The sequence below is a fragment of the Rhinopithecus bieti genome, unplaced genomic scaffold (genome assembly GCF_001698545.2).
Source record: "Rhinopithecus bieti isolate Rb0 unplaced genomic scaffold, ASM169854v2 scaffold_9690, whole genome shotgun sequence".
Taxonomy (NCBI): Eukaryota; Metazoa; Chordata; class Mammalia; order Primates; family Cercopithecidae; genus Rhinopithecus; species Rhinopithecus bieti.
This window is the reverse complement of record NW_016806622.1, coordinates 1190581-1201614: the sequence shown is the minus strand read 5'-3', so window position 1 is coordinate 1201614 and position 11034 is coordinate 1190581. Positions and strand designations below refer to the sequence as shown.

The 11034-nt window shown below is 39.7% G+C and overlaps 1 pseudogene; it reads left to right on the top strand.

Moving 5' to 3' along the window:
* The first annotated feature begins 7594 nt into the window (after positions 1–7594).
* On the top strand, positions 7595–8588 carry LOC108532827 (armadillo repeat-containing protein 10 pseudogene; annotated as a pseudogene).
* Positions 8589–11034: the final 2446 nt, after the last annotated feature.

The following is an 11034-nucleotide window of genomic DNA, read 5'->3' as shown; positions in this document are numbered from 1 at the left end:
GAAGAACTAGTGCCTATCATATTCAAACTATTCTGGAAAATAGAGGTGGAAGGAATACTTCCAAACTCATTCTACAAGGTCAATATTACCATGATACCAAAACCATATAAAGACACATTAAAAAAAGAAAACCATATGCCAATATCCTTGATGAAACTGATACAAAAATCCTCAACAAAATAGTAGCAAACTTAATTCAACAATACATTACAAAGATCATTCATCATGACCAAAGTGAGATATACCACAGAGATACCAGGATAGTTCAATTTACATGTATCAATCAACAAGATAGATCATACCAACAGAATGAAGGACAAAAACCATTGGCCATATCAAATGATGCTGAAAAAGCATTTGATAAAATTCAGCATCCCTTAATGATCAAAACCCTCAAGAAAGAGGGCATTGAAGGAACATACCTCAAAACAATAAAAGCTATATATGAAAGACCAACAGCTAGTAGCATACTGAATATGGAAAAAACTGAAAGTATTTCCCATAAGTTCTGGAATGTAATAAGGATACCCACTTTTACCTCTATTATTTAACATAGTACTAGAAGTTCTGGCTAGACTAATCAGACAAGAGAAAGAAATAAAGAATATCCAAATTAGAAAAGAAAGAGTCAAATTATCTTTGTTTGCAAATAATATGATCTTATATTTGGAGAAACCTAAAGACTTCACTAAAAAGCTATTACAACTAATAAATAAATGCAGTAAAGTTGCAGCATAAAAAATAATAACATACAAAAAAATCTTGGAAGGCTGAGGCAAGCAGACCATGAGGTCAGGAGATTAAGACCATTCTGGCTAACATGGTGAAACCCCATCTTTACTAAAAATACACACACACGCGCACACACACATACACATGCACAATTAGCCAGGCGAGGTGGCATGTGCCTGTAGTCCCAGCTACTCAGGATACTGAGGCAGGAGAACTGCTTGAACCTAGGAGGCGAAGGTTAGCAAGCTGAGGTCATGCCACTGCACTCCAGCGTGGAAGACAGAGTGAGACTCTGTCACACACAAAAAATAAATAAATAAAAATAAATAAAATAAAATTGGCAGCATTTATATATGCCAACAGCAAACAACCTGAAAAAGAAATCAAGAGATAGCTGGCAAGATGGCCAAATAGGAACAGCTCTGGTCTGTAGCTCCCAGTGAGGTCAATGCTGAAGGTGGGTGATTCCTACATTTCCAACTGAGGTACCCTGTTCATCTCACTTGGACTGGTCAGACAGTGGGTGTAGCTCATGGAGGGTGAGCCGAAACAGGGTGTGGTGTTGCCTCACCCAGGAAGTGCAAGGGGTTGGGGAACTCCCTCCCCTAGTCAAGTGAAGCCTTGAGGGACTGTGCCATGAGGAATGACACACTCAGGCCCAGATACTATACTTTTCCCACGTCTTTGCAACCCACAGACCAGGAGATTCCCTCCGGTGCCTACGCCACCCGGGCCCTGGGTTTCAAGCACAAAACTGGGTGGCAGTTTGGGCAGACATTGAGCTAGCTGCAGGAGTTTTTTTTTTCATACCTCAGGGGTGCTTGGAATGCCAGTGAGACAGAACCGTTCACACCCCTGGAAAAGGGGGCTGAAGCCAGGGAGCCAAGTGGTTTAGCTCAGAGGAGCCCACCCCCATGGAGCCCAGCAAGCTTAGATCTACTGGCTTGAAATTCTTTCTGCCAGCACAGCAGTCTGAAGTCAACCTGGGATGCTAGAGTTTGGTGGGAAGAAGGACGTCCACTATTACTGAGGCCTGAGTAGGTGGTTTTCACCTCACAGTGTAAACAAAGCTGCCAGGAAGTTCAAACTGGGTGGAGCCCACCACAGCTCAGCAAAGCTGCTATAGCCAGACTGCCCTTTTTAGTTTCCTCCTCTCTGGGTAGGGCATCTCTGAAAGAAAGGCAGCAGCCCCAGTCAGGGCCTTATAGATAAAGCCCCCATCTCCCAAGAAGAGAGCACCTGGGAAAGGGGCAGCTGTGGGCACAGCTTCAGCAGACATAAATGTCCCTGCCTGATGGCTCTGAAGAAAGCAACGACTCTCCCAGCACAATGTTCGAGCTCTGATAAGGGACAGACTGCCTCCTCAAGTGGGTACCTGATCCCCATGTCTCCTGACTGGGAGACACCTCCAAGCAGGGACTGATAGACCCCACATACAAGAGAGCTCTGGCTGGCATCTGGCGGTGCCCCTCTAGTACGAAGCTTCCAGAGGAAGGAACAGGCAGCAATCTTTGCTGTTCTGCAGCCTCTGCTGGTGATACCCAGGCAAACAGGGTTTGGAGTGGACCTCCAGCAAACTCCAGCAGACTCGCAGCAGAGGGGCCTGGCTGTTAGAAGGAAAACTAACAAACAGAAAGGAATAGCATCAACATCAACAAAAAGGATGTCCAGATACAGAAACCCAATCCGAAGGTCACCAACATCAAACACTAAAGGTAGATAAATCCATGAAGATGGGGAGAAACCAGCACAAAAAGGCTGAAAATTCCAAAAACCAGAATGCCTCTTCTCCCCCAAAGGATTTCAGCTCCTTCCCAGCAAGGGAACAAAACTGGAAGGAGAATGAGTTTCATGAATTAACAGAAGTAGGCTTTAGAAGGTGGGTAATAACGAACTCCTCCAATCTAAGGAAGCATGTTCTAACCCAATGAAAGGAAGCTAAGAACCTTGAAAAGGGTTAGAGGAATTGCTAACTAGAATAACCAGTTTAGAAAAGAACATAAATGACCTGATGGAGCTGAAAACAAAGCATGAGAACTTCATGAAGCATACACAAGTATCAACCACTGAATTGCAAGCAAAAGAAAGGATATAAGAGATTAAAGATCTACTTAATGAAATAAAGTGTGAAGACAAGATTAGANAATGAGTTTCATGAATTAACAGAAGTAGGCTTTAGAAGGTGGGTAATAACGAACTCCTCCAATCTAAGGAAGCATGTTCTAACCCAATGAAAGGAAGCTAAGAACCTTGAAAAAGGGTTAGAGGAATTGCTAACTAGAATAACCAGTTTAGAAAAGAACATAAATGACCTGATGGAGCTGAAAAACAAAGCATGAGAACTTCATGAAGCATACACAAGTATCAACCACTGAATTGCAAGCAAAAGAAAGGATATAAGAGATTAAAGATCTACTTAATGAAATAAAGTGTGAAGACAAGATTAGAGAAAAAAGAATGGAAAGGAACAAACAAAGCCTCCAAGAAATATGGGGCTATGTGAAAAGACCAAATCTATGTTTGTCTGGTGTACCTGAAAGTGACAGGGAGAATGGTACCATGTTGGAAAACACTCTTCAGGATATTACCTAGGAGAACTTCCCCAACCTAGCAAGACAGGCCAACATTCAAATTCAGCAAATACAGAGAATACCACAAAGATACTCCTTGAGAAGAGCAACCCCAAGACACATAGTCGTCAGATTCACCAAGGTTGAAATGAAGGAAAAAATGTTAAGGACAGCCAGAGAGAAAGGTCTGGTTACCCACAAAGGGAAACCCATCAGCATATCTCTCTGCAGAAACCCTTCAAACCAGAAGAGAGTGGGGGCCAATATTCAACATTCTTAAAAAAAAGAATTTTCAATCCAGAATTTCATATCCAGCCAAACTAAGCTTCATAAGCAAAGGAGAAATAAAAACCTTTACAGACAAGCAAATGCTGAGAGATTTTTTCACCACCAGACCTGCCTTATAAGAGCTCCTGAAGGAAGCACTAAATATGGAAAGGAACAACCGGTACCAGCCACTGCAAAAACATACCGAACTGTAAAGACCATCAATGCTATGAAGAAACTGCATCAACTAATGGGCAAAATAACCAGCTTGCATCATAATGACAGAATCAAATTCACATATAACAATATTAATTAATCCTTAATGTAAACAGGCTAAATGCCCCAATTAAAAGACACAGACTGGCAAATTGGATAAAGAGTAAAGACCATCGGTATGCTGTATTCAGGAGACCCATCTCATGTGCAAATACACACATAGGCTCAAAATAAAGGGATGGAGGAACATTTACCAAGCAAATAGAAAGAAAAAAAAAAAGCCTAGGTTGCAATCCTAGGCTCTGATAAAACAGACTTTAAGCCAACAAAGATCGAAAGAGACAAAGAAGGGCATTACATAATGGTAAAGGGATCAATGCAACAAGAAGAGCTAACTGTCCTAAATATATATGCACCCAACACAGAAGCACCCAGATTCATAAGGCAAGTTCTTAGAGACCTACAGAGAGATTTAGACTCCCACACTACAATAGTGGGAGATTTTATATACCCCGCTGTCAATATTAGACAGATCAACAAGATAAAAAATTAACAAGGATATTCAGGACTTGAACTCAGGTCTGGACCAAGTGGACCTAATAGAAGTCTCCAGAACTCTCCATCCCAAATCAACAGAGTGTACATTCTTCTAAGCACCACATCGTGCTTATTCTAAAATTCACCACATAATTGGAAGTAAAACACTCCCCAACAAATGCAAAAGAAAAGAAATCATAACAAACAGTCTCGGAACACAGTGCAATCAAATTAGGACTCAGGATTAAGAAACTCACTCAAATTGGAAACTGAACAACCTGCTCCTGAATGACTACTGGGTAAATAAGGAAATTAAGGCAGAAATAAATAAGTTCTTTGAAACCAATGAGAACAAAGACACAACATGCCAGAATCTCTGGAACACATTTAAAGCAGTGTTTAGAGGGAAATTTATAGCACTAAATGCCCACAAGAGAAAGCAGGGAAGATCTAAAATTGACACTCTAACATCACAATTAAAAGAATTAGAGAGGCAAGAGCAAACAAATGCAAAACTAGTACAAGGCAAGAAATAACTAAGATCAGACTGGAACTGAGCAAGATAGAGACTTGCCATTCTTCACAGAAACAGAAAAAATAATCTTAAAATTTATATGGAAGCATAAAAGACCCAGAGTAGCCAAAGCCATCTTAGCATAAAGAACAAAACTGGAGGAATCACATTACCTGATTTCAAATTGTACTACAGAGATATTGCTTCAAAAAATCAAAGAATCCAGGAGCTGTTTTTTTGAAAAGATCAACAAAATAGGCCACTAGCCAGACAAATAAAGAAGAAAAGAGAGAAGAATCAAATAGATGCAATAAAAAATGATAAAGAGGATATCACCACTGATCCCACAGAAATACAAACTACCATCAAAGAATACTATAAAATCCTCTATGCAAACAAACTAGAAAATCTAGAAGAAATGGATAAATTCCTGGACACATAAACCCTCTCAAGTCTAAACCAGGAAGAAGTCAAATCCCTGAATAGACCAATAACAAGTTCTGAAACTGATGGAGTAATTAATAGTTTACCAACCAAAAAAAGTCCAGAACCACACAAATTCACAGCCTAATTCTACCAGAGGTACAAAGAGGAGCTGATACCATTCCTTCTGAAACTATTCCAATCAATAGAAAAAGAGGGAATCCTCCCTAACTCATTTTATGAGGCCAGCATCATCCTGATTAAAAAAAACCCTGGCAGAGACACAAGAAGAAAAGAAAATTTGAGGCCAACATCCCTGATGAACATTGACACAAAAATCCTCAATAAAACACTGGCAAACCGAATGTAGCAGCACATCAAAAAGCTCATCCACCATGGTCAGGTTATCTTCATCCCTGAGATGCAAGGCTGGTTCAACACATGCAAATCAATAAACATAATCCATCACATAAACAGAACCAATGACAAAAACCACATGATTATCTCAATGCAGAAAAGGCCTTTGACAAAATTCAACATCCCTTTATGCTAAAAACTCTCAATAGACTAGGTATTGATGGAACATATCTCAAAATAATAAGAGCTGTTTATGACAAACCCGCAGCCAATATCATACTGAATGGGCAAAAACTGGAAACATTCCCTTTGAAAACCGGCACAAGACAAGGATGCCCTCTCACCACTCCTATTCAACATAGTATTGGAAGTTCTGGGAGGGCAATCAGGCAAGGGAAAGAAATAAAGGGTATTCAAATAGGAAGAGAGGAAGTCAAATGGTCTCTGTTTGCAGATGACATGATTGTGTATTTAGAAAACCCCATCGTCTCAGCCCAAAATCTCCTTAAGCTGATAAGCAACTTCAGCCAATTGTCAAGATTCAAAATCAATGTGCAAAAATCACAAGCATTCCTATACACCAATAATAGACAAACACAGAGCCAAATCATGAGTGAGCTCCCATTCACAACTGCTACAAAGAGAACTAAATACCTAGAAATACAACTTACAAGGGATGTGAAGGACCTCTGCAAGGAGAACTACAAACCATTGCTCAAGGAAATAAGAGAGGACACAAACAAATGGAAAAACATTCCATGCTCATGGATAGGAAGAAACAATATCATGAAAATGACCACACTGCCCAAATTATTTTATAGATTCAATGCTATCCCCATTAAGCTACCATTGACTTTCTTCACAGAATTGGAAAAAACTACTTTAAATTTCATATGGAACCAAAAAAGAGCTCACATAGCCAAGACAATCCTATGAAAAAAGAAAAAAGCTGGAGACATCACATTACCTGACTTCAAACTATATTACAAGGCTACAGTAACCAAAACAGCATGATACTGGTACCAAAATAGATATATAGACCAATGGAATAGAACAGAGGCCTTAAAAATAACACCACACATCTGCAACCATCTGACCTTTGACAAACCTGACAAAAACAAGCAATGGGGAAAGGATTCCCTATTTAATAAATGGTGTTGGGAAAACAGGCTAGTCCTATGCAGAAAACTGAAACTGGACCCATTCCTTATACTTTATTCAAAAATTAACTCAAGGTGGATTAAAGACTTAGACGTAAGACTTAAAACCATAAAAACCCTAGAAGAAAATCTAGGCAATTCAGGACATAGGCATGGGCAAAGGCTTCATGACTAAAACACCAAAAGCAATGGCAACTAAAGCCAAAATTGATAAATAGGATCTAATTAAACCAAAGAGCTTCTCTACAGCTAAATAAACTATGGGTCAGAGTGAACAGGCAGCCTACAGAATGGGAGAGAATTTTTGCAATCTATCCATCTGAGGAAGGGCTAATATCCAGAATCTACAAGGAAATTAAACCAATTTACAAGAAAGAAACAAACAACCCCATCAAAAAGTGGGTGAAGGATATGAACAGACACCTCTCAAAAGAAGACATTTATGTGGCTAACAAACATATGAAAAGAAGCTCATCATCACTGGTCATTAGAGAAATGCAAATCAAAACCACATGAGATACCATCTCATGCCAGTTAGAATGGCGATCATTAAAAAGTTAGGAAACAACAGATAGTGGAGAGGATATGGAGAAATACGAATGCTTTTACGCTGTTAGTGGGAGTGTAAATTAGTTCAACCATTGTTTAAGACAGTGTAGCAATTCCTTAAGGATCTAGAACTAGAAATACCATTTGACCCAACAATCTCATTACTGGGTATATACCCAAAGGATTATAAATCACTCTACTGATTTTCCTTTCTCCACATCCAGGTCGCCCGCGGTTTGTTGTGTCGGCTGGGCCTGCGTGAGCTGGAGACCTCCGCGCTGGCCCCCAGGAGCCTCCGGCCCTGGCCCAGCGCTGCGGCTCTGCAGCGGCGGCAGAATGGGTGGCCCCGGGGGAGCGGGCTGGGTGGCGGCGGGCCTGCTCCTCCGCGCGGGCGCCTGCTGCTGCATTTACAGACTGACCCGGGGTCGGCGGCGGGACGACGGCGAGCTCGGGATGCGCCCTTCCAAGTCTGCAGAAGACTTAACTGATGGTTCATATGATAATGTTTTAAATGCTGCACAACTTCAGAAACTCCTTTACCTGCTGGAGTCGACTGAGGATCCCGTAATTATTGAAAGAGCTTTGATTACTTTGGGTAACAATGCAGCCTTTTCAGTTAACCAAGCTATTATTCGTGAATTGGGTGGTATTCCAATTGTTGGAAACAAAATCAACCATTCCAACCAGAGTATTAAAGAGAAAGCTTTAAATGCACTAAATAACCTGAGTGTGAATGTTGAAAATCAAATCAAGATAAAGATATACATCAATCAAGTCTGTGAGGATGTCTTCTCTGGTCCTCTGAACTCTGCTGTGCAGCTGGCCGGACTGAGATTGTTGACAAACATGACTGTTACCAATGACCACCAGCACATGCTTCACAGTTACATTACAGACCTGTTCCAGGTGTTACTTACTGGAAATGGAAACACGAACGTGCAAGTTTTGAAACTGCTTTTGAATTTGTCTGAAAATCCAGCCATGACAGAAGGACTTCTTCATGCCCAAGTGGATTCGTCATTCCTTTCCCTTTATGACAGCCACGTAGCAAAGGAGATTCTTGTTTGAGTACTTACACTATTTCAGAATATAAATAACTGCCTCAAAATAGAAGGCCATTTAGCTGTGCAGCCTACTTTCACTGAAGGTTCACTGTTTTTCCTGTTACATGGAGAAGAATGTGCCCAGAAAATAAAAGCTTTAGTTAACCACCATGATGCAGAGGTGAAGGAAAAGATTTTAACAATAATACCCAAAATCTGATTGGTCATATCTTTCCAAAGAGTAATGCAGTCTGGATATAAACGTATTTGCTATTTTCCTTGTAAGGGGATTCTTCCAGCTGCTGAATTTAAACAGTAAATATCACATTTCATCATTAACACAGCTATAACTTGCCGNTATGAAGAAACTGCATCAACTAATGGGCAAAATAACCAGCTTGCATCATAATGACAGAATCAAATTCACATATAACAATATTAATTAATCCTTAATGTAAACAGGCTAAATGCCCCAATTAAAAGACACAGACTGGCAAATTGGATAAAGAGTAAAGACCATCGGTATGCTGTATTCAGGAGACCCATCTCATGTGCAAATACACACATAGGCTCAAAATAAAGGGATGGAGGAACATTTACCAAGCAAATAGAAAGAAAAAAAAAAAAGCCTAGGTTGCAATCCTAGGCTCTGATAAAACAGACTTTAAGCCAACAAAGATCGAAAGAGACAAAGAAGGGCATTACATAATGGTAAAGGGATCAATGCAACAAGAAGAGCTAACTGTCCTAAATATATATGCACCCAACACAGAAGCACCCAGATTCATAAGGCAAGTTCTTAGAGACCTACAGAGAGATTTAGACTCCCACACTACAATAGTGGGAGATTTTATATACCCCGCTGTCAATATTAGACAGATCAACAAGATAAAAAATTAACAAGGATATTCAGGACTTGAACTCAGGTCTGGACCAAGTGGACCTAATAGAAGTCTCCAGAACTCTCCATCCCAAATCAACAGAGTGTACATTCTTCTAAGCACCACATCGTGCTTATTCTAAAATTCACCACATAATTGGAAGTAAAACACTCCCCAACAAATGCAAAAGAAAAGAAATCATAACAAACAGTCTCGGAACACAGTGCAATCAAATTAGGACTCAGGATTAAGAAACTCACTCAAATTGGAAACTGAACAACCTGCTCCTGAATGACTACTGGGTAAATAAGGAAATTAAGGCAGAAATAAATAAGTTCTTTGAAACCAATGAGAACAAAGACACAACATGCCAGAATCTCTGGAACACATTTAAAGCAGTGTTTAGAGGGAAATTTATAGCACTAAATGCCCACAAGAGAAAGCAGGGAAGATCTAAAATTGACACTCTAACATCACAATTAAAAGAATTAGAGAGGCAAGAGCAAACAAATGCAAAACTAGTACAAGGCAAGAAATAACTAAGATCAGACTGGAACTGAGCAAGATAGAGACTTGCCATTCTTCACAGAAACAGAAAAAATAATCTTAAAATTTATATGGAAGCATAAAAGACCCAGAGTAGCCAAAGCCATCTTAGCATAAAGAACAAAACTGGAGGAATCACATTACCTGATTTCAAATTGTACTACAGAGATATTGCTTCAAAAAATCAAAGAATCCAGGAGCTGTTTTTTTGAAAAGATCAACAAAATAGGCCACTAGCCAGACAAATAAAGAAGAAAAGAGAGAAGAATCAAATAGATGCAATAAAAAATGATAAAGAGGATATCACCACTGATCCCACAGAAATACAAACTACCATCAAAGAATACTATAAAATCCTCTATGCAAACAAACTAGAAAATCTAGAAGAAATGGATAAATTCCTGGACACATAAACCCTCTCAAGTCTAAACCAGGAAGAAGTCAAATCCCTGAATAGACCAATAACAAGTTCTGAAACTGATGGAGTAATTAATAGTTTACCAACCAAAAAAAGTCCAGAACCACACAAATTCACAGCCTAATTCTACCAGAGGTACAAAGAGGAGCTGATACCATTCCTTCTGAAACTATTCCAATCAATAGAAAAGAGGGAATCCTCCCTAACTCATTTTATGAGGCCAGCATCATCCTGATTAAAAAAAACCCTGGCAGAGACACAAGAAGAAAAGAAAATTTGAGGCCAACATCCCTGATGAACATTGACACAAAATCCTCAATAAAACACTGGCAAACCGAATGTAGCAGCACATCAAAAGCTCATCCACCATGGTCAGGTTATCTTCATCCCTGAGATGCAAGGCTGGTTCAACACATGCAAATCAATAAACATAATCCATCACATAAACAGAACCAATGACAAAACCACATGATTATCTCAATGCAGAAAAGGCCTTTGACAAAATTCAACATCCCTTTATGCTAAAACTCTCAATAGACTAGGTATTGATGGAACATATCTCAAAATAATAAGAGCTGTTTATGACAAACCCGCAGCCAATATCATACTGAATGGGCAAAACTGGAAACATTCCCTTTGAAAACCGGCACAAGACAAGGATGCCCTCTCACCACTCCTATTCAACATAGTATTGGAAGTTCTGGGAGGGCAATCAGGCAAGGGAAAGAAATAAAGGGTATTCAAATAGGAAGAGAGGAAGTCAAATGGTCTCTGTTTGCAGATGACATGATTGTGTATTTAGAAAACCCCATCGTCTCAGC